This window comes from Ranitomeya variabilis, chromosome 1, assembly GCF_051348905.1.
Source record: "Ranitomeya variabilis isolate aRanVar5 chromosome 1, aRanVar5.hap1, whole genome shotgun sequence".
NCBI classification, from domain to species: Eukaryota; Metazoa; Chordata; class Amphibia; order Anura; family Dendrobatidae; genus Ranitomeya; species Ranitomeya variabilis.
The window spans coordinates 629,895,202-629,916,023 of NC_135232.1; the positions used below are offsets into that span (position 1 = coordinate 629,895,202).

A 20,822-nucleotide genomic window follows, 5' to 3' on the forward strand; every position below is an offset into this window, starting at 1 on the left:
GAATTAACCTACAAGGAAAGAAAGGGTTTATTTTAATTCCGATATTTTCGTCCCATTGACTTGCATTGGGATCGGGTATCGGTATCGGATTAGATCCGATACTTTGACGGTATCGGCCGATACTTTCCGATACCGATACTTTCCGATATCGGAAGGTATCGCTCAACACTAGTGACCAGGACAAATGTAGACAATTCCTCTCTTCTCCCGCCATTCTAGGGACTTTCTTTACCAACACTTTTACATTTACTATATTCCACTGTGAAAGGGGATCTGTCAGCAGGTGTTTTTATATTTAACATGGGAGCAGCCTGATATAGGGTCAGAGACCCTGATTTCAGCAAGATGTCAGTTACTGGGCTGCTTGCTGTAGGTTCAATAAAATCAGTGTTTTATCAGAAGGAGATTATCACTAGAGGACTAGTTGTCACTTGTCATGTAGTCCTCCTGCTCTATATAACTTCATTCCCACCACTGATTAGCTTTTTCTGTCAAAGTACAGGTTACTCTGAAAGCTTCCAATCTGTAATATGGGTGGGGGGGTTTATACACAGAAAGCTACCAATCAGTGATGTGGGTGGGGTTATACACAGAAAGCTACCAATCAGTGATGTGGGTGGGGTTAGACACAGCTGCCAATCAGTGGTGTGGGCGAGGTTTTAGAGGGCTCAGCATTCAGAGAACTGCAAGATCTGCAGCAGAGAAAACAGGGATTTTATTAAAACTGCAGCAAGCAGCCCAGTAAGTGACACATTGCTGGAATTGTTGCGTTTAAATGGGCGAGCAAAAACATGGTGATAGATTCCCTTTACTGCCAGGGTCACACAACTGTAATTTTATCCAAGAGAATCAGGTTGATGATTCTAATGACACTCTGATTAACCTCTGACCTAAATGTCAGTATAGTCTGATCCGACTCTCAGAAGAGAGAACAGGAGATCACTGTGAGGTGAAGATGGAGTGCAAAATTTCTCCATCTTTCTATTGTGTGAGTGCACGGAAATCGGACTGCACTCAGCTGTCATCCAAGTGCAGGTCTGGTCTTTTCCACGCACCCATAGGCTTCAGTGGGTGAGTAGCATCTGTTTTCAGAGTGAAATCGCTGCCTGCTGTAAAAAGAAAAAAATGGTCACGGTCATCAGCACTGCCTGTTTGAATAACATTGGTCAGACTGCTAACCAAATATAAAAATTAGACAGCACTTGTCCGATGTATACGGCGGTACGAGCAAGTTCTAGATGCTAAAGTTCTGTCTGTCAGCAGCTGCCAATAGATGGCATTTCTGTACGGGGATACCTAGAGATCTAGAAGATTATTGGCAGAAAAAGACCACGTGCTCCATCTTTTCTGCTTCACTTTTTACATTTACAATAGAGGATTGTTTACTCCAGACATAATTAATTTCATTTACTGGTGAATTTCTATCTATGTACCAGAAAGTGAATATTGTAAACATTCATTGCTAAAAACATAGCAATATTGCAGATGTTTGGGATTTTGTTTTCTGCAGCCTCCATACACTGTAATACACTGCAGGCTGTTCACTGTGAAAACTGTCAGATGAGCTCTGTATACACAGCCCTACAGAAAGTGCACGGCAAGAAGTCGCACTACGATACTGGCTCATGTGTGTTTTCTCCTGGTACCCACTTAGCAAGTTAAAAAAGCCGCCTTCCTCCTCCAATCAACATTCTTAATATATTGCAGTCATCTTATTATATAACACTGTGTACTTACAATTGCTCATTTTGCCTTCTATCCAGCTAATTCTTCTCTTTTCCATTAGGTCTATGACCTCACATGATTAATAACGGACTATCTGAATCCTTCTAAGCTCTATGTAGAAACAGGAGTCAGGAGGTCAATTTTCCCTGTATGAGTCATGAGTCACTGCAAAAGTCCCTGGCAGGGGGAATAGTGGAGCAACTGAGTCAGGAGTTTAAGGTGAGAATGAGTCGTGCAAGGACAATATACTCCCTGTTTCTACACACACCAGAGAAAAAAGAATAACTGGGTAGAAAGGCAAAGTGAGCAATTGTAAGTACACAGTGCTATACAGTTATATGAAAAAGTTTGGGCACCCCTATTAATCTTAAGCTTAATGTTTTATAAAAATTGTTTTTTTTTGCAACAGCTATTTCAGTTTCATATATCTAATAACTGTTGGACACAGTAATGTTTCTGCCTTGAAATCAGGTTTATTGTACTAACAGAAAATGTGCAATCTGCATTCAAACAAAATTTGACAGGTGCATAAGTATGGGCACCTCACCAGAAAAGTGACATTAATATTTAGTAGATCCTCCTTTTGCAAAAATAACAGCCTCTAGTCGCTTCCTGTAGCTTTTAATGAGTTCCTGGATCCTGGATGAAGGTATTTTTGACCATTCCTCTTTACAAAACAATTCCAGTTCAGTTAAGTTTGATGGTCGCTGAGCATGGACCTCCCTCTTCAAATGATCCCACAGATGTTCAATGATATTCAGGTCTGGGGACTGGGATGGCCATTCCAGAACAGTGCAATTGTTCCTCTGCATAAATGCCTGAGTAGATTTGGAGCGGTGTTTTGGATCATTGTCTTGCTGAAAGATCCATCCCCTGCGTAACTTCAACTTTGTCACTGATTCATGAACATTATTGTCAAGAATCTGCTGATACTGAGAGGAATCCATGCGTCCCTCAACTTTAACAAGATTTCCGGTGCCGGCATTGGCCACACAGCCCCAAAGCATGATGGAACCTCCACCAAAGTTCACTGTGGGTAGCAAGTGTTTTTCTTGGAATGCTGTGTTTTTTTACCGCCATGCATAACGCCTTTTTGTATGACCAAACAACTCAATCTTGATTTCAGGACCTTCTTCCAAAAAGAAATTGGCTTCTCCAAATGTGCTTTTGCATACCTCAGCCGACTCTGTTTGTGGCGTGCTTGCAGAAACGGCTTCTTTCGCATCACTCTCCCATACAGCTTCTCCTTGTGCAAAGTATGTTGTATAGTTGACCGATGCACAGTGACACCATCTGCAGCAAGTTGATGCTGCAGCTCTCTGGAGATGGTCTGAGGATTGTCCTTGACTGATCTCACTATTCTTCTTCTCTGCCTTTCTGATATTTTTCTTGGCCTGTCACTTCTGGCCTTAACAAGAACTGTACCTGTGTTCTTCCATTTCCTTACTATGTCCCTCACAGTGGAAATTGACAGGTTAAATCTCTTAGACAGCTTTTTGTATCCTTCCCCTGAACAACTATGTTGAATAATCTTTGTTTTCAGATCATTTGACAGTTGTTTTGAGGAGCCCATGATGCCACTCTTCAGAGGAGATTCAAACAGGAGAACAACTTGCAAGTGGCCACTTTAAGTATCTTTTCTCATGATTGCATACACCTAGCTATGAAGTTCAAAGCTCAATGAGGTTACAAAACAAAAAAAGTGCTTTAGTAAGTCAGTAAAATGTAGGTAGGAGTATTTAAAACAAGAAAATGATAAGGGCGCCCATACTTATGCACCTGTCAAATTTGTTTTTATGCAGATTGCACATTTTCTGTTAGTACAGTAAGCCTCATTTCAAGGCAGAAACATTACTGTGTCCAACAGTTATTAGATATATGAAACTGAAATAGCTGTTGCAAAAAAAAAACAATTTTTATAAAACATTAAGCTTAAGATTAATAGGGGTGCCCAAACTTTTTCATAAAACTGTATAATATGACTGCAATAGATTAGGAGGACTAAAACTTTGATGGGAGGGGTGCTTCTTTAAATAATAATAATTCCTGTACTGTTTGTGTCCCATAAAATCTACTATGGCATCTTTGTATGTAAAATATGATACGTGACTGGTTCCCGATACATAAACAACACATAGCCACATCATAGTAAAGGGTGGCCAAATAAAGAGATCCATGAATAAAACTTAATTTTTTATTAAGTATTCCTTAAAATGATATTCAAAAAATGGTTTAAAAAGAAAAAAGCAATTATGCACAAAAAATACAAAATGCACAAAATGTTGCTGCTCAGCCCAGGGTATTGTGCATTACCCCTTTAAATAATTTTTGTGTTTTGTTGGAGCAGTTTCCTAGTTTATTTGTACTCCCCAGGATGTTGTCCCTGTCTTTTCTTATTACGGTCACTGTTTCTTTGCACCTTTTTCCTATTTTGACTTCTTTTAATATCCCTTTTAGGGAATTAGCACTTGGGTTTGTGTTTCACCCCTAATTGGTCCTTTTTATGATGCACTTTTTCACTTTATTTACCCACCCATACTTAATCCAGTATGGCACTCGTCACTTTTATATTCATATATCATGATTGGGACTTTCACCTTTTAATGTAATATTTCTGTATTTATACCCCTTTTTTAATCTATAATAATCACTAGATGTATTGATAAGAATGGACACTTTATTCATGTAATAAATAATATGTATTTTATAAACAATATCCTATTAGCCTTTGGTCCATCTTGGCACTTGTCTTTTTACGCTTACCTGGGTTTAGGCACTGGCACAATATTAGTCTGCTCCCACCGTCGTACACCATCGGCCGCCTTGATCGTGCGCTTGTTGTCACAGCTCCACGGTGCATTCCAGCATGCGGTCCAGAAAGCGTGATCCCGGAAGTACTTATTCACCAAGGAGAGTGAGGACAGCGCTTCATGCCGCTGCGTCTATGGCGTCTGATTGGTGTACTAAGGGGTATGTACTGTTGTCTAATGCTGATTGGTCCCAACTGGGTTTGTGATCTCCCCTCTTCACCCTGATGACACCCCCCTGGAAGAAGCTCAGGGCGAAACGTGCGTCGGGGTGAGGAGGAATACCCGGATTGTCCACCATCATCTCTGTTGTAGTCCTAGCATTCAAGGTATTATGGTTTTCACTATGTTATACTACATTCATGCTGCTGGTCCGGTTGAGCACTAGCCCCAGATGTAGTGTGAAGGTGCAGATTTGATGAAGATATGCTGTAGGCACTCATTCACCTTAAACATTTTCTATACCTTTTCCTTGTGGATGCACTGTCTTATTCCACTTTAGATATTGTATTGCCCTTATTTTTGTATGCGCACTTTCTATCATTTTTCATCTAGTGATTCAATATTCAATTTTTTGGATTTATTTACTTACAATATTTTGCTCAGGATCATTACTTTTATACAGGGCTTTTTTATGTGGGCTTCCAGTTGTCCTAATCATCTTACTTGTTGGATGGTGCTTGGGCTCCCCCTACAGGATGTTTTGTGCATAATTTTTTTTTATTTTTTATCAGTTTTTGAATATCAGTTTATGGAATACCTAATAAATAAGTTTAATTCATGGATCTCTTCATTTTGGCCACCCTTTACTATGTTGTGGCTATGTATTGGTTAAGTGTTTGAAGTGCCATCAGTGTTGAAGTTGGACATTTTGTGATTTATTGGTCCCCAATACATGGCTGCCCTGTGTGTAGACAGATATTTGTGTGCAGACAGGTTACATTGTATCATCTCTACCTGAATAACATGAATCAATCGTCACAGATAAGAAAACATCTCTATCGTTCTGGAATCTCTCAGGTTTGCTTTATTAGATCATTACATTTATCACTTACATATTTGTGATGTCCTCAATCACTTCACTCCTCTGCATCATTAATGCAGTAATCTCATGTTTGCCCTATAGTGCAAGGAAACATCAATGTGTATATTAGTAAGGGATATACTGGGACTTCTGTAACACTTGTCATTGATACAAACAATTAAAATACATGTCTCATCCACAGTATAGGGAATAAGCTGCTGATTGCTGGGGTCCGTCCGCCAGACCCTCCAGCGCTGAAATAGCCCCTGCAGGATGGAGTCGATTTGACGCATGCGCAACACACACTGTACAATGAGAAGAAAGACTCTTACCTGTGATTTCCATCTACAGCTGAAACACAAACAACAGTTTACAATTAGATTTACTGAGGTAGTTAATGTCATGTTGGACACTGTTCAGACCAGGTCGTCCGACAGACAGCGGTAATTCTGCTTTTGACAACTATTTGCTCATTGGCGTCTGCTAGATTTTATCTAGCTGTTCCGGGGTTAATTTACCTAATCCTCGGATTGGCAGCTGGGCCATGCCCACTGCCTTTAAATAGTTCTCCTGATCATTGGGTGTCGCCGATTATAGCTTCTGTCTTGTGCGTTGTTATCTCGGTCTGGAGTGGAGAGCTGGTTGTTGGAGATTCGTTGCTGGTGGTGTATTTTCCTCTGTCTTATTTACTCCTTCCTATATTTGTATTTATTTTGCCCTGCGCATTTATAGTGTATTCCTGAGTGACTGCGGCGTGGTGTATATTTTCCTTTATCCTTGTCTGTGCTAACTGTGGGTATTGGAATATTACCTTTTCACTGGGTGGAGGGCGGAGGTATCAGCCTAGGGTTAATACAGGAGTCAGGGTGAGGTTCGAGGCCTGGACATGCACACCATCAGTGTAAACTCCAGGTAGAGGGTCAGTCAGTATTTCCCTAGTCTGAGGGAAACTTCAGGGGCCCGGGTTTTTAGCTCTCGCTCACCTAGTCTCCCCGTGACATTATAATCGGCCCAACAACATGGATCCCATGACTTCCATAACCCGCCAGTTGGAGGCGCTGTCCCTACAGGTCACTGAGTTGAGGGGGGCAGTGCAGCAACAGGGACTAGCAGTATCTAATGTGCAGGCTGGAGCGACAGGAAGAGTTGCTGAGCCTAAATTTCCTTTGCCTGAAAGATTTACTGGGGAATGCAGTAAATTTGTTTCTTTTCGTGAAGCTTGCAAACTATATTTCTGCATGCGCCCGATCTCCTCGGGTAATGAGGCTCAGCGTGTGGGCCTGGTGTTGTCATTGTTAAGCGGGGATCCCCAAGCATGGGCATTTTATTTGCCATCTGATTCTGTTGCATTGGACTCTGTGGAGAGTTTTTTTTTCTTCTCTTGGGAAAATCTATGATGAACCTGACAGAATGGCTCTAGCAGAATCTAAGATACGCACTATTCGCCAGGGGGACTGAGTTGCAGAGGATTACTGTTCTGAATTTCGTCGCTGGGCGATCGATACACAATGGAATGATCCAGCATTGCTGAGTCAGTTTATACATGGGATTTCTGGAAGGGTTAAAAAAGCCCTTCTGATGTACGAGACTCCTGCTTCTCTAGATTCTGCCATGAGTCTGGTTGTCCGCATTGATCGTCGTTTGCGTCAGGGGGAGCATGAGACGCCGCCTGTGGGAGAAGGTTTAGGTTCACGTGAGGTTGCTGCAGGTGAGCCCACGGAACCTATGCAAATCGCAGGGGTGTCACATGTCAAGCGTCAAGCCCCTGAGCTCAGGAAGCAGGGAGCCTGTTTTTACTGTGGTAAAACGGGTCATTTTATTAACATCTGTCCTCTGCTGTCTAAGAAAAACGCAACGGCGGAAAACTTCTAAGCTCAGAGGGTGTGAAGGAGACCAATCTGAGCTTATGTATATCTTCCATGGTGGTTTCTCAATGCATGCTCCCTGCTAAGGTTTTTATTGCTGGCAGTGAGCTGCCAATTACTGTTTTTGTGGATAGTGGTTCAGCCACAAATCTCATTGATGAGGAGTTTGCGTGCACAGCAGGTTTTAGGATTGAAAAACTGTCTCATCCTATCTGCGTGGTCACCATCAATGCTGCTCCTCTCTCGCAGGGGGAGATAACTGAATTTGTGGCTGAGGTGCAACTCCACATAGGAGTTCTACATTCCGAGCGGGTTACATGTAAGGTGCTCAGGAATCTTCCTGCTCAGGTGGTTTTGGGTTTTCCTTGGTTGTCTATGCACAACCCAGTAATTGACTGGAAAACTCAGGACATAATTCGGTGGAGCGAGTTCTGCCAGGAGAATTGCCTGGCCACATGTGTAGCTGCGGTGACTTCAAGCGTTCCGGAATCACTTCTGGATTTTGTGGATGTGTTGTCTGAGAAGGGTTGTTCAGAGTTGCCGCCACATCGTCCTTATGACTGTTCTATCAGGTTTAAACCAGGGGCCAAATTGCCTAAAGCAAGGATGTTTAACATCTCCGGTTCGGAGAGACAAGCGTTAAAAGATTACATTGCTGAAAGCTTGAGCAAAGGGCACATCAGGCCGTCTTCCTCGCCGGTGGCAGCAGGGTTCTTCTTTGTGAAGAAGAAGAAAGATGGCGGATTACGCCCGTGTTTGGATTTCAGGGAGTTGAACCAGATTACGGTTCGTGATCCATACCCTATGCCTCTGATACCAGATTTGTTCAACCAGGTGGCAGGTGCTAAGTGGTTTACCAAGCTTGACCTCAGGGGGGCGTACAACCTCATAAGAGTCCGTCAAGGTGACGAGTGGAAGACGGCTTTTAATACCCCTGAGGGTCATTTTGAAAATTTGGTGATGCCGTTTGGGTTGACTAACGCACCTGCAGTGTTCCAACATTTCATCAATGATGTGTTCTCGCATGTTTTGCGGAAATTCGTTATCATGTATCTAGATGACATTCTCATATATTCTTGCGACCGTGATGCTCATTTAGATCATGTCAGGCAGTTGTTACAGCTTCTCAGAGAGAATAAGCTGTATGCTAAACTTGAGAAATGTGTATTTTCTGTTGCCTTTCTTGGGTTATATTGTGTCTGCTTCTGGGTTTAAAATGGACGCCGCTAAGGTGCAGGCGGTGCTGCATTGGGAACGTCCTGATAACCTGAAAGCACTTCAGCGGTTCCTTGGGTTTTCTAATTACTATAGGAAATTTATCAAGGATTTTTCCATCATTGCTAAACCGCTAACTGACATGACTAAAAAGGGTACCAATTTCTCCGTTTGGCCTGAGGCTGCTGTGCGCGCATTTGACTTTCTTAAGAACAGTTTTGTTTCAGCCCCCAATCTTGTGCAGCCAGACGTACCTAAACCCTTTGTTGTGGAAGTCGATGCGTCTGAGGTTGGGGTGGGGGCGGTACTATCTCAAGGCTCATCTTTGAGTGGTTTACGTCCGTGCGCCTATTTCTCCAAGAAACTGTCGTCCGCCAAACGTAACTACGATATCGGCAACCGGGAGTTGTTGGCAAATAAGTTGGCCTTTGAGGAATGGCGACACTTCTTGGAGGGGTCGGTACATCAGGTTATTGTTATTACCGATCATAAGAATCTGCTGTATTTGGAGTCAGACAAGCGTCTGTCCCCCAGGCAGGCTCGATGAGCATTGTTTTTCACGCGGTTCAATTTTGTGGTCACTTACAGACCGGGGTCTAAAAACACTAAGGCGGATGCTCTGTCCAGGTGTTTTCTGGGGGGAGAACCTCGGGAGGATCCAGTACCCATCCTCCAAAAGGGTGTTGTGGTTTCGGCTCTCGCTACCGAGGTTGAGGCTGAGATTGCCGAGGCTCAGGAGGAGGTACTATCTGAGCTTCCCGTCAACAAATCTTTTGTACCGCTTCATCTCCGCCTAAAGGTTTTGGCGGAGCATCATGATGCTGTCCTGGCTGGCCACCCAGGGGTTAGAGGTACCTTGGAGTTGGTGTCACGTCGGTTTTGGTGGCCCAATATCCGTCAGGATGTGGTCTCATACGTGTCAGCTTGTACCACGTGCGCTAGGGCTAAGACGCCCCGCTCCCGTCCTGTTGGCACACTACTTCCTCTTGAAGTACCTAGTAAGCCATGGATGGAAATCTCCATGGATTTAATCACTGATTTGCCCTCATCAGCTGGGAACACGGTCATCTTGGTGATTGTTGATCGGTTTTCTAAAATGTCGCACTTTGTGTCTTTGCCTTCGTTGCCTGACGCTAAGACTCTGGCTCAGGTTTTTGTGCAGGAGGTGGTCAGACTTCATGGGGTTCCGTCTGACATCGTGTCTGATCGGGGTCTCAGTTTGTAGCAAAATTTTGGAGAGCATTTTGCTCACGGCTGGGGATCAAGTTATCTCATTCTTCGGCGTTTCATCCTCAGTCAAATGGTCAGACTGAGCGTATGAACCAAAATTTGGAACAGTACTTACGCTGCTTTGTCTCTGATAATCAGGAGGAGTGGTCTACCTTTCTTCCTTTGGCTGAGTTTGCCATCAATAATCACCGCCAGGAGTCATCTGGGGAGTCTCCGTTTTTTTGTGTTTACGGGCTACATCCTCAATTTTGTACCTTGAGTCAGAGGGGCTCTTCCGGCGTTCCGGAGGAGGACCAGTTGGGGACACAATTGTCATCAGTCTGGAGGAGAGTTAAACAGCGCTTGTTGAGTGTGGGTGCTAGGTACAAGCATGTGGCTGACAGTAGGCGTGTGCCAGGTCCGGACCTGAGTGTGGATGACTGGGTGTGGTTATCCACAAAAAACATAAGACTCAAAATACCGTCCCTTAAATTGGGTCCACGGTGTATTGGTCCATTTAGGGTCACCGCCGTCAAACCCAGTAGCGTACCGATAGGAGCTCCCTACGGTGTATAAGATACACAACGTGTTCCACAGGTCTCTTCTAAAGAAGGTGGTGGGTTCTGTGGACGCAGCGCCTATGCCACCTCCAGTCTTGGTGGATGGTAATTTGGAGTTTGAAGTCTCCAAGGTGGTTGACTCTCGTGTAGTGCGTCGCACTTTACAGTACTTGGTACACTGGCGTGGTTATGGGCCTGAGGAGAGGTCCTGGGTACCAGCCTCGGACATTCATGCGGATCGGCTGGTCAGGTTTTTTCATCGTCGCCATCCAGACAAGCCGGTCCTATAAGCCATGAGGGCCCTGGGGTCCCTCGTAGAAGGCGGGGTACTGTCATGTCGGACGCTGTTCAGACCAGGTCGTCCGACAGACAGCGGTAATTCCGCTTTTGACCACTATTTGCTCATTGGCGTCTGCTAGATTTTATCTAGCTGTTCCGGGGTTAATTTACCTAATCCTCGGATTGGAAGCTGGGCCATTCCCATGGCCTTTAAATAGTTCTCCTGTTCATTGGGCGTCGCCGATTATAGCTTCTGTCTTGTGCGTTATCTCGGTCTGGAGTGGAGAGCTGGTTGTTGGAGATTCGTTGCTGGTGGTGTATTTTCCTCTGTCTTATTTACTCCTTCCTATATTTGTATTTATTTTGCCCTGCGCATTTATAGTGTATTCCTGAGTGACTGCGGCGTGGTGTATATTTTCCTTTATCCTTGTCTGTGCTAACTGTGGGTATTGGAATATTACCTTTTCACTGGGTGGAGGGCGGAGGTATCAGCCTAGGGTTAATACAGGAGTCAGGGTGAGGTTCGAGGCCTGGACATGCACACCATCAGTGTAAACTCCAGGTAGAGGGTCAGTCAGGTTTTCCCTAGTCTGAGGGGAAACTGCAGGGGCCCGGGTTTTTAGCTCTCGCTCACCTAGTCTCCCCGTGACAGTTAATAACTGTCCCTCAGTTGCGGACGATTTATTTTTAGGCCGTATTCACACGTCATTTTCTCCTTCACCTCATTGGGGGACACAGAACCATGGGTGTTATGCTGCTGCCACTAGGAGGACACTAAGTAATACAGAAAGAATAGCTCCTCCCCTGCAGTATACACCCTCCTGCTGGCTCCAAGTGAACCAGTTCTTGCTTAGTGTCTGTAGGAGGCACTTGGGTCTGCTTTCAGACCCCACCGTTTTTATCTTTATTCTATTTTTCCCTTAACGGAGCAAATGGGGGCGACAGATCCTTTCTAGGTTCCAATCTCCCCTGAACCATCAACAGGCAAGAACGTGGAACGTCCCTCCTCGTACCCTTTCCTGCAACGTTGGATGCCAGCCCTGAGCTCACTTCAGGGCGATGGTTCCTTCGCGTTCCGATCTCCCCCCTCCATAGCAGGCGACCACATGGAGTAGCCCTCCATTTACTTCTCCTGGAGCCAGGTGCATAGCCGGACATGATGTTTATGGCATCTGTGCAGCCCCCCACTGCATCACCACTGTTATAGCGGATGATGGAAGGCGGCAGAAGATCTCCACCCCCTCCCTGACTATGGCGACGGTGGATTGAGCACCGGCCCACCGCATCTACCGTGAGTACAACTGCGGGGCCGAGGCGCTGGGGGTCCTGGTCCCTGGGATAAGGGAGGTCCGCAGATACCTTAAAGCCCGGGTCCGTGGGTCACGTCAGTCCGCACAAATAGCGGTCGTGGCGCTGCAGGCCGCAATCGCAAGCTTAAAATTTAGCCCCCGGCTTTTTCTCTCCTCCAGGCCAGAACGTTGGCTCCACCCAACGGCAGTTACCGCTGCCCACTCTCTCTGGCGCTTCTCGTTCTGCGAGAAGCGCCATCTCTTCCTGATCTCGGCGACATCTTTGGACACCCACAGGGCTGATGCTGCAGCGCTGCTCCAGCGTTTTGAATCACAGCTTCAGGGATTAGCAATTTCTGTGGACACGTTGCGGACCTCCCCTGGGGACTCAAGACACAGGTCCTGGGTAAGCTGCAGAAACATAGCTTAACCCTTCCCCTGCTAGTAAGCGCTCTCCTCAAGGCTACAATGTCTCAATCAAAGCCTAACAAAAAGTCTGGGAAAACCCACACTGTGTTTTTTGCTGCTTGTACCTCTTGTAAGGTATCTCTACCCTGGGGTCACAATGCTGCGTTATGCTCAGCTTGTGAACCGGTGACTGCTCAGGAACCACCTGTTACTGATACTGAACCCAGTGAGCCTAGTCCCCCTGAGTGGGTTTCCTCCCTTACCCGGTCTATGGCATCCCTGGCCAAAGCGTTAGACTCGTTCTGAGACCCTTCCTCTAACCAGGGAACTCTTACAGACAACGCTTCCGATAATCAGAACCCCTTGTACATTAGGGGTCGTACCTTACCAAAGAGCTCTCTCTCTTCCAGGAAAGGACTCATGCCTTGTCCCCAGACCATCACCAGGAATCGAGTTCTGAGAGTTCCATTTCTCGCTCCCTCTCCCTTGGGGCTAGTAGAGAACCTGTCTCAGAGGACGATTCTGGCACGTTCCTAGATCAGGAATTTCATCACGATCAGGAGACTCTCTCATTGAGTCAGTAAACAAGGCCCTGAAGCTAGATGAGGAACCTTTATCTAAAACGCATCATGCTGTGTCCTTTAAGAGCGGGCTCACAGAGTGTTCGCCAATCATCCCAAATTTAAGGAAATCATTGAATCTCATAGGATCCGTCCAGATAAACTCTTCACAGGGCAAAAGCCCATGGAGTAAAAATATCCCTTTGCTCCTGATCTAAGAAAGGATTGGTCACAGTCTCCTCCGGTAGATCCTCCAGTGCCTAGCTACTAAATCTATTTTATCCTCTTCAGAGGACACCTCAATTAAAAACCCCACCGATCGTCAGATTGACAATATGGCTCGTTCAGCTTTTGAAGCCTCAGCAGCCCTACTCTTTCCATCTTTTGCCGTTACGTGGGTGGCTAAGGCTATGACCCATTGGTCTGAGGTCTTGTGTTCAGCTGTTCTGGATACCAATCTTTCCCCCGAGGTAGCAGACCTTGCTACTCAGATAGCCAATGCTGGGGATTTTCTAGTGACTGCGTCTCTGGATGCCGTTGACTGTGCTTCTCAAGCAGCAGCGAATGCCATCACCATTTGGAGGTCCTTATGGCTCAGGGACTGGCGTGCTGATTCTGATTCCAAAAAGTCATTGACTTCTTTACCATATCAGAGCGGTCGCCTTTTTGGCGAAAAACTTGATCAATTAATTTCCAATGCCACTGGGGGGAAGAGTAAATTTCTCCCACAACAGATACACTTTCGGCCCTTTCAGAACCAGCAACAGCAGGCTCGGCCCGATTTTTTTGCTCCAACTCAAATTGGTCCTCAACTTCCACACCCAGCCGGGCACAATGTAGGGATAGAGGTCCCCAGTCCTCTTACAAACCTTCCCATTCATGGAGAGGAAGGCCTAGGCAGTCAGGATCCAGGGGGTCTAGACCGGGCAGATCTCCCACACAATGACTCCCTGTGGTATCCGGAGGACACCCTCAAAGTAGGCGGCCTCCTGCTTTCCTTCAGCGACACGTGGCTCTCGGTCGTTCACAACGAATGTGTCCGCGACCTAGTGTCCTCCGGATACAAGATAGAATTCTCCTCTCTTCCACCAAATCGTTTTTTCCTGTCTTCTCCTCCCAGGGCAAAGGCATCAGAGTTCTTCCAAGCCATAAGCTCTCTAAAGGAAAACGGGGTTATTATCCCTGTCCCTTAAAGCGAAAGGTTTCAAGGTTTTTATTCAAACCTGTTCATTGTTCCAAAGAAGTATGGTACAGTATGGCCCATACTGGACCTAAAACTGCTGAACAAGTTTGTCAGGGTACGATGGTTCCGAATGGAATCGCTTTGTTCTGTCGTCGCCTCCATGGAAAAAGGCGAGTTCCTGGCGTCTATAGACATCCAGGACACGAACCTCCACGTTCCAATTTTCCCTTCTCAGCAGAGGTTCCTTTGCTTCGCAGTAGAGGAACAACACTTCCAATTCGTTGCTTTGCCCTTCGGCCTCGCCACCGCTCCCAGGGTATTCACCAAGGTCATGGCGGCCGCCGTGGCCATCCTTCACACCCAAAGTGTGGTGGTGCTACCGTATCTAGACGATATCCTCATCAAAGGCCCCTCTTTCCGCTTCTGCAAGGAGGCTGTGAACATCACAATAGATTCTCTTTCTCGCCTAGGTTGGAAGATAAACTTCAAAAAATATTCCCCAGTACCGGCTCAGCGAATTTCCTTTCTAGGAAAGATACTGGACTCTTCCCAGAGGTTGGTGCTTCTTCCCCCGGAAAAGATCTCAGCCTTACAGCAGGAAGCTCAGAAGCTCTCTCAACCTCGCACTCACTCTCTGCGCTTCAGTATAAGAGTCCTCAGCAGTATGGTAGCAGCCATGGAGATGGTTCCATTTGCCCAATTACACCTCCGTCCCTTACAGCATGCCCTCCTGACTGTTTGGGACAGGAACCTGTTCTCCCTCAACTGTCGGTTCCTCCTTTCCCAGCGAGTCAGACAGTCTCTCAGGAGGTGAACATTGAAGTCCTCCCTGAATCAAGGGAAGTCTTTTCTTCCAGTACATTGGCTAGCTGTGACAACAGATGCCAGTCTTCTATGCTTGGGAGCGGTGTTCCTACATCACACTGCTCAGGGCCAATGGTCACTTCAGGAATCACGCCTTCCGATCAACATCTTAGAAATTTGGGCAATCAGGTTAGCTCTTCTCCAATTCCATCCCTTCCTGGCGGGTCGTCCCATCAGGATTCAGTCCGACAATGCCACTGCAGTGGCATACATCAACCGACAGGGAGGAACCCGCAGCCATGAGCGAGGTAGGCTACATTCTCCGTTGGGCCAAGAAAAAACGCTCATTGATTTCTGCGGTTCACATCCCGGGAGTGGACAATTGGGAGGCAGATTTCCTCAGTCGTCAAGGCCTCGACTCCGGGGAGTGGTCTCTCCATCCAGAGATCTTCCACCAGATCTGCTGCCGTTGGGGAACTCCGGACGTGGACCTGATGGCCTCACGGCTAAATTCCAAATTTCCCGACTTCATAGCTCGGTCCCACGATCCAGCAGCCATCAGGGCAGATGCACTTGTACTCCCGTGGCATCATTTTCGGCTTCCGTACATATTTCCCCCGCTCCCCTTACTGCCGAGAGTCATCAAGAAGATCGGAGCGGAGGGAGTACCAGTAATCCTGATTACGCCAGATTGGCCTGCACCGGGCGTGGTACGCGGAACTAGTTCAACTAGTCGCTGATGTTCCCTGGCGATTACCAAATCGCACAGACCTGCTATCACAGGGCCCCATTTACCACCAGAACTCCGAGGCCCTGTGTTTGACGGCATGGCCGTTGAGTCCTGGGTTCTAACCCAGGCAGGTTTCTTTCCGGATGTCATCTTAATCTGGTCCTCGGAGTCTTGCAAGAAGCTCCTTTCGAACCTCTACAGGAGGTTTCCCTGTCCTTTCTTTCATGGAAGGTTGCCTTCCTGGTTGTGGTCACGTCCATTAGACGAGTCTCAGAGCTGGCGGCTTTGTCTTGTCAGGTTCCGTTCCTGAATTTTCATCAGGATAAGGTGGTTTTGAGAACATCCCCATCCTTTTTGCCAAAAGTTGTCTCATCCTTCCATCTCAATCAGGAGATTCTTACCGTCACTCTGTCCGGCACCAGTACATCGCATCGAGAAGGCCCTCCACACACTGGATTTAGTGAGAGCTCTCAAGAGATACGTCTCGCGGACGGCGTTTTTCCACAGGTCAGATGCCCTGTTTGTGCTCCTGGAAGGGCCAAGGAAGGGGTTTCCCGCTTCCAAGGCGACAATAGCCAAATGGATTAGTTTGGCTATTCAGGAGTCCTACCAAGTCAGAGGTCATCCTGTCCCAGCAGGGATTAAGGCTCATTCTACTCAATCAGTGGGTGCGTCTTGGGCCATCCGGCACCAAGCTTCGGCAGCACAAGTTTGCAGAGCTGCGACCTGGTCCAGTCTGCATACGTTTACAAAACATTACCATATTCATTCTCAGGCCTTGGCAGATGCGACCGTTGACAGACAAATTTTGCAGCCGGCTGTGCCGCATCTGTAACCTGGGGGTACAAGGAGCAATTACAGTTGATTGTTCCCCACCCAGGGACTGCTTTAGGACGTACCATGGTCCTGTGTTTCCCAATGAGGCATAGGACAAAAAAACAGGGATTTTTGTGCACTCACCATAAAATCCTTTTCTCCGAGCCAATCATTGGGGGACACAGCACCCACCCTGTTAGCCTAACGGCTTTGGTTTTCTGTGTTGATTTGGTTTTGACATAGTTCATCCTGGTTAAATGTTAAGCTCCTACTGCTTTGTTACAAAACTGGTTCACTTGGAGCCAGCAGGAGGGTGTATACTGCAGGGGAGGAGCTATTCTTTCTGTATTACTTAGTGTCCTTCTAGTGGCAGCAGCATAATACCCATGGTCCTGTGTCCCCCAATGATTGGCTCGGAGAAAAGGATTTTACGGTGAGTACACAATAATCCCTGTTTTTTCTTATCTGTATAAATCCAAACCAAGTTTTTCCTAGTAGTTAGTCAATGGGTAAAGCTCCAAAGCTGTCATGTTACTAGCTACACAGAATATAAGAGCCAGTGATAAAGCTGAGCGCACACCTGGTACATAATCAACCATGTGAATGAGCCCTTCATTTACAACCTGATTATGCAGAGACTTCCTTACACAAAATCGGATGTGATGTGGCATTCAGGTTTCGACTATACAGTCACTACTGGCATACAGGGGTGTTGCATCCATAGCAGCAGATCACGCGGCCATGAGTCCTGGGGAATGTTGGCTCTGTTCCCCCCACACCACAACCATCATCCCAATGTTACTATCAGCTTCCTGTTCCCCATCACCCCAACCATCATCACAGTGTTACTCTCAGCTTCCTGTTCCCCATCACCCTAACCATCATCACAATGTTACTATCGGCTTCCTGTTCCCCCATCACCCCAACCCTCATCACAATGTTACTATCGGCTTCATGTTCCCCCATTGCCCCAACCATCATCACAATGTTACTATCAGCTTCCTGTTCCCCATCACCCCAACTATTATCACAATGTTACTATTGGCTTCATGTTCCCCCATCACCCCAACCATCATCACAATGTTGCTATCGGCTTCCTGCTCCACCATTCAGCCCCTTTGCGTCTGAGTTTCAGCTCAGCAGGTGCGATTACATCACTAGATGGCGCCTGCTGTGGAAAGCCTCAAGCCCCACCCGGCACAGACCAAGCATGGCGCTGGGGGGACAAGGCTGGGTACAAATATGTGTGAGAATGTCATTACTTACATGGGATGTTGCTGTCTGCAGGCTGTAATAGTAAAACAGAAGTGTAAAAAGTCCATGAAATATTTCATCTTCTTACATTGTCCTGTACATCACATACTCATAGGCTTCCCTTACACTGGATAATGGACGAGCTGTTACATTATCCCACTAGATAGATTTATTAATACAAGCACAGTCTATGAGCAGAGCACAAGTCCGTGGCCCATGCAGCATCCATACAGTCCATAAACAGCACGCCTGGTATGTGACCCGGCATATGCTGACAACTCAGGACGGCATCTGCTGGCAACTTAGGGGGCATCTGCTGACAAGTCAGCCCCATCTGACTTTCTTTCCTACTCCCTCAGGTATAGAATATGTGGAATGTTTCTATAAATCCGTTGTGTTTTGTGAATCTCTGAAGCTTCGTTCATTTTTCCATATTTCTTTGTGTTAATAAATGGGGACAAACTGGCATCGCTGCATCTGCCCTAATGTCACCCAGAATGGGGGAATCCCGGGGCGGCTGTACGCCACATAGATTTATCCTTTACTGCCCCATGACAGATGTATTCGTCATGCAGTGTGTCGGGGACTTTGGAGGGGTCTCAGAAGCAGAGCCGACCCCACCATGGGCAGATGTCGGCTGTATTATACAGATGCCATCTGCCCCTATCCGCGGTGATCGGCGTGCCCACCGATGGCTGCTGGTGACCTATTTAATGCTGCTTTCAGTTGGTGACAGAGGCATTGAAGCATGATGTGATCCCAGGAGCCGGTGGGCTGTTATGACAGTTAGGGGCCGGATGAACACCACGTGTGTTGTGAATTCCGTTCTCGGGCTCCCTCCTGTGGTCATGAGTGGTATTGTGTGAGTTCTGTTCTTGGGCTCCCTCTGGTGGCCTTTAGTGCTTACTGCGGGTCTGTAGCTGGAATCCAGCTGCCTCGTTTTCTGCTAGTCTGGCCTCTATTTAACTCCACCTGGACCTTCACTTTTTGCCTGCTGTCGTTGTATTCAGTACTGGTTCTGATCTCTCTGGACTTTCCTTGTGACCTGTCTCCTCCTGAGAAGCTACGTCTTGCTAGTTCATGTTTGCTCATTATTTCCTTGAAAATGTTTCTCTGTATATGATGAGTTCTGTCCAGCTTGCTTATATGTAATATTCTCGCTTGCTGGAAGTTCTGGGGTGCAGAGTTGCGCCCCTCACATCGTGAGTCGGTGTGGGGGTTCTTGTAATCTCTGCGTGGATTATTTTTTATAGCATTTTATACTGACCGCACAGATCCCTTGCTGTCTTCTGTCTATTTAGTGTTAGCGGGCCTCATTTGCTAAAAAACCTGTTTTCATTTCTACGTTTGTGTTTTCCCCTTAACTCACTGTTATTATTTGTGGGGGGCTGTCTAAAAACTTTGGGGTGATTTCTCTGAGGCAAGTGAGGCTTGCTTTCTCTCTAGGGGTAGCTAGTTTCTCAGGCTGTGACGAGGCGTCTAGGATTTTAGGTAACGCTCCACGGCTGCCTATAGTGTGTATTGATAGAATCAGGGTTGCGGTCAGTATAGCTCCCACATCCCCAGAGTTTGTCCTAAGGATTTATGTTACTTAGCAGGTCAGTTTGCGATCCTTGCCACCAGGATCATAACACACGTGTCTGCCATGTCATCTCTTCTGTGACGTTCTGCCTGTGGTTGGGCACCATAGAGGACAGTGATTGTGCTGAGATCAGACGAGTACAGATTCAGGTCCCCTAAGGGGACTAACAGAGAAAAAGAAAGAGGAAAAGGTAAAAAGTAAAAAAAAAACAACTAAAATCACTCCGCCTTTTCTCCAGTTACCATTAAAGAAAGGAAAAAAAAAAAAAAGAAACTACACCTATACAGGCGGCATTGCAGTCACTATTCTGATTACAGGGCGGATCTCATTTCCCACTTACAGGAATCACTCTCTGATTTTCTCTCTGATTTTTGCTCGTCATTTTCAAATAGAAATTAATGCCAAATCCTGAATGGAACAAATAGAGAAGTTTCCATATAAATAGTCTGATCCTAAATACCACTGTTATCAGTAGTAAACCTCGCCATAACGAGCTCATTACCAAATATAAGGTTTTCTCATTCACCCCTTAATCCCCAAGGGTGGTTTGCACGTTAATGACCGGGCCAATTTTTACAATTCTGACCACTGTCCCTTTATGAGGTTATAACTCTGGAACGCTTCAACAAGTCCCAGTGATTCTGACATTGTTTTCTCGTGACATATTGTGCTTCATGATAGTGGTAAAATTTCTTTGATATTACTTGCGTTTATTTGTGAAAAAAATAAAAATTTGACGGAAATTTTGAAAATTTTGCAATTTTCCAACTTTGAATTTTTATGCCCTTAAATCACAGAGATATGTCACACAAAGAACTTAATAAGTAACATTTCCCACATGTCCACTTTGCATCAGCACAATTTTGGAACCCAAATTTTTTTTGTTAGGGAGTTATAAGGGTTAAAAGTTGACCAGCAATTTCTCATTTTTGTCAAAAGAATTTTGTATATACTTGAGTATATACCGGTACGCGCTGGGTAGTGGCAAAAATAAGAGAAAACACGAGCGCAAACTTCCACGAATAGAATACTGGCAATATAGCCCAGGAGAATTGTAACAATTAAGGTGTATTAGAATCCGTTATCCCTACCTTTGCTAGTAAGTTCGCATGAACAAGAGGACTGTAGTGATAAAAGTTCACCAAATGAGGAGGCTGAAGCGATGTGTGCGTTCTTCTCCTATTGGATCCAGGTGATAGTACGTGTGTCCAAGCTTGTGGCTGCCCCGGCCGGTAGCAGCCACCTGGAACTAACCTTCTGTGAAGAGCGGGGGTCCAGCGTTACCGGCGCCGCGTGTGGTGTAAGCGGTGATCCGGATGGTGCGCAGGACCTGTGTGACGTAGGTTGTCACGTGACCGCTTACAGAAGCCGAAGTAAGTACGGGGTGCGAGAAGGATCAAAAACCAACACGTTTCGGAGGAAACTTCCTCCTTCCTCAGGGTTAATCCGTGCCCCGTACTGGCGATCCTTATATAGCCTGACTGTCATGTTCCCAATGGCAGGGAATTAAAC

The 20,822-nt window shown here is 46.2% G+C and overlaps 1 long non-coding RNA gene across 1 annotated transcript in view; it reads right to left on the reverse strand.

Annotated features, from left to right (window-relative positions):
* LOC143813382 (uncharacterized) overlaps positions 1-19,866 on the reverse strand; it is a 67,147-nt gene extending 47,281 nt beyond the window's left edge. Inside the window, exons 1-3 of the long non-coding RNA XR_013223607.1 lie at positions 19,651-19,866; positions 5,588-5,652; positions 1,056-1,109 (exon numbers count right to left, since the gene is read on the reverse strand). This is a non-coding gene — a long non-coding RNA (uncharacterized LOC143813382). The remainder of the gene's footprint in view (positions 1-1,055; positions 1,110-5,587; positions 5,653-19,650) is intronic.
* Positions 19,867-20,822: the final 956 nt, after the last annotated feature.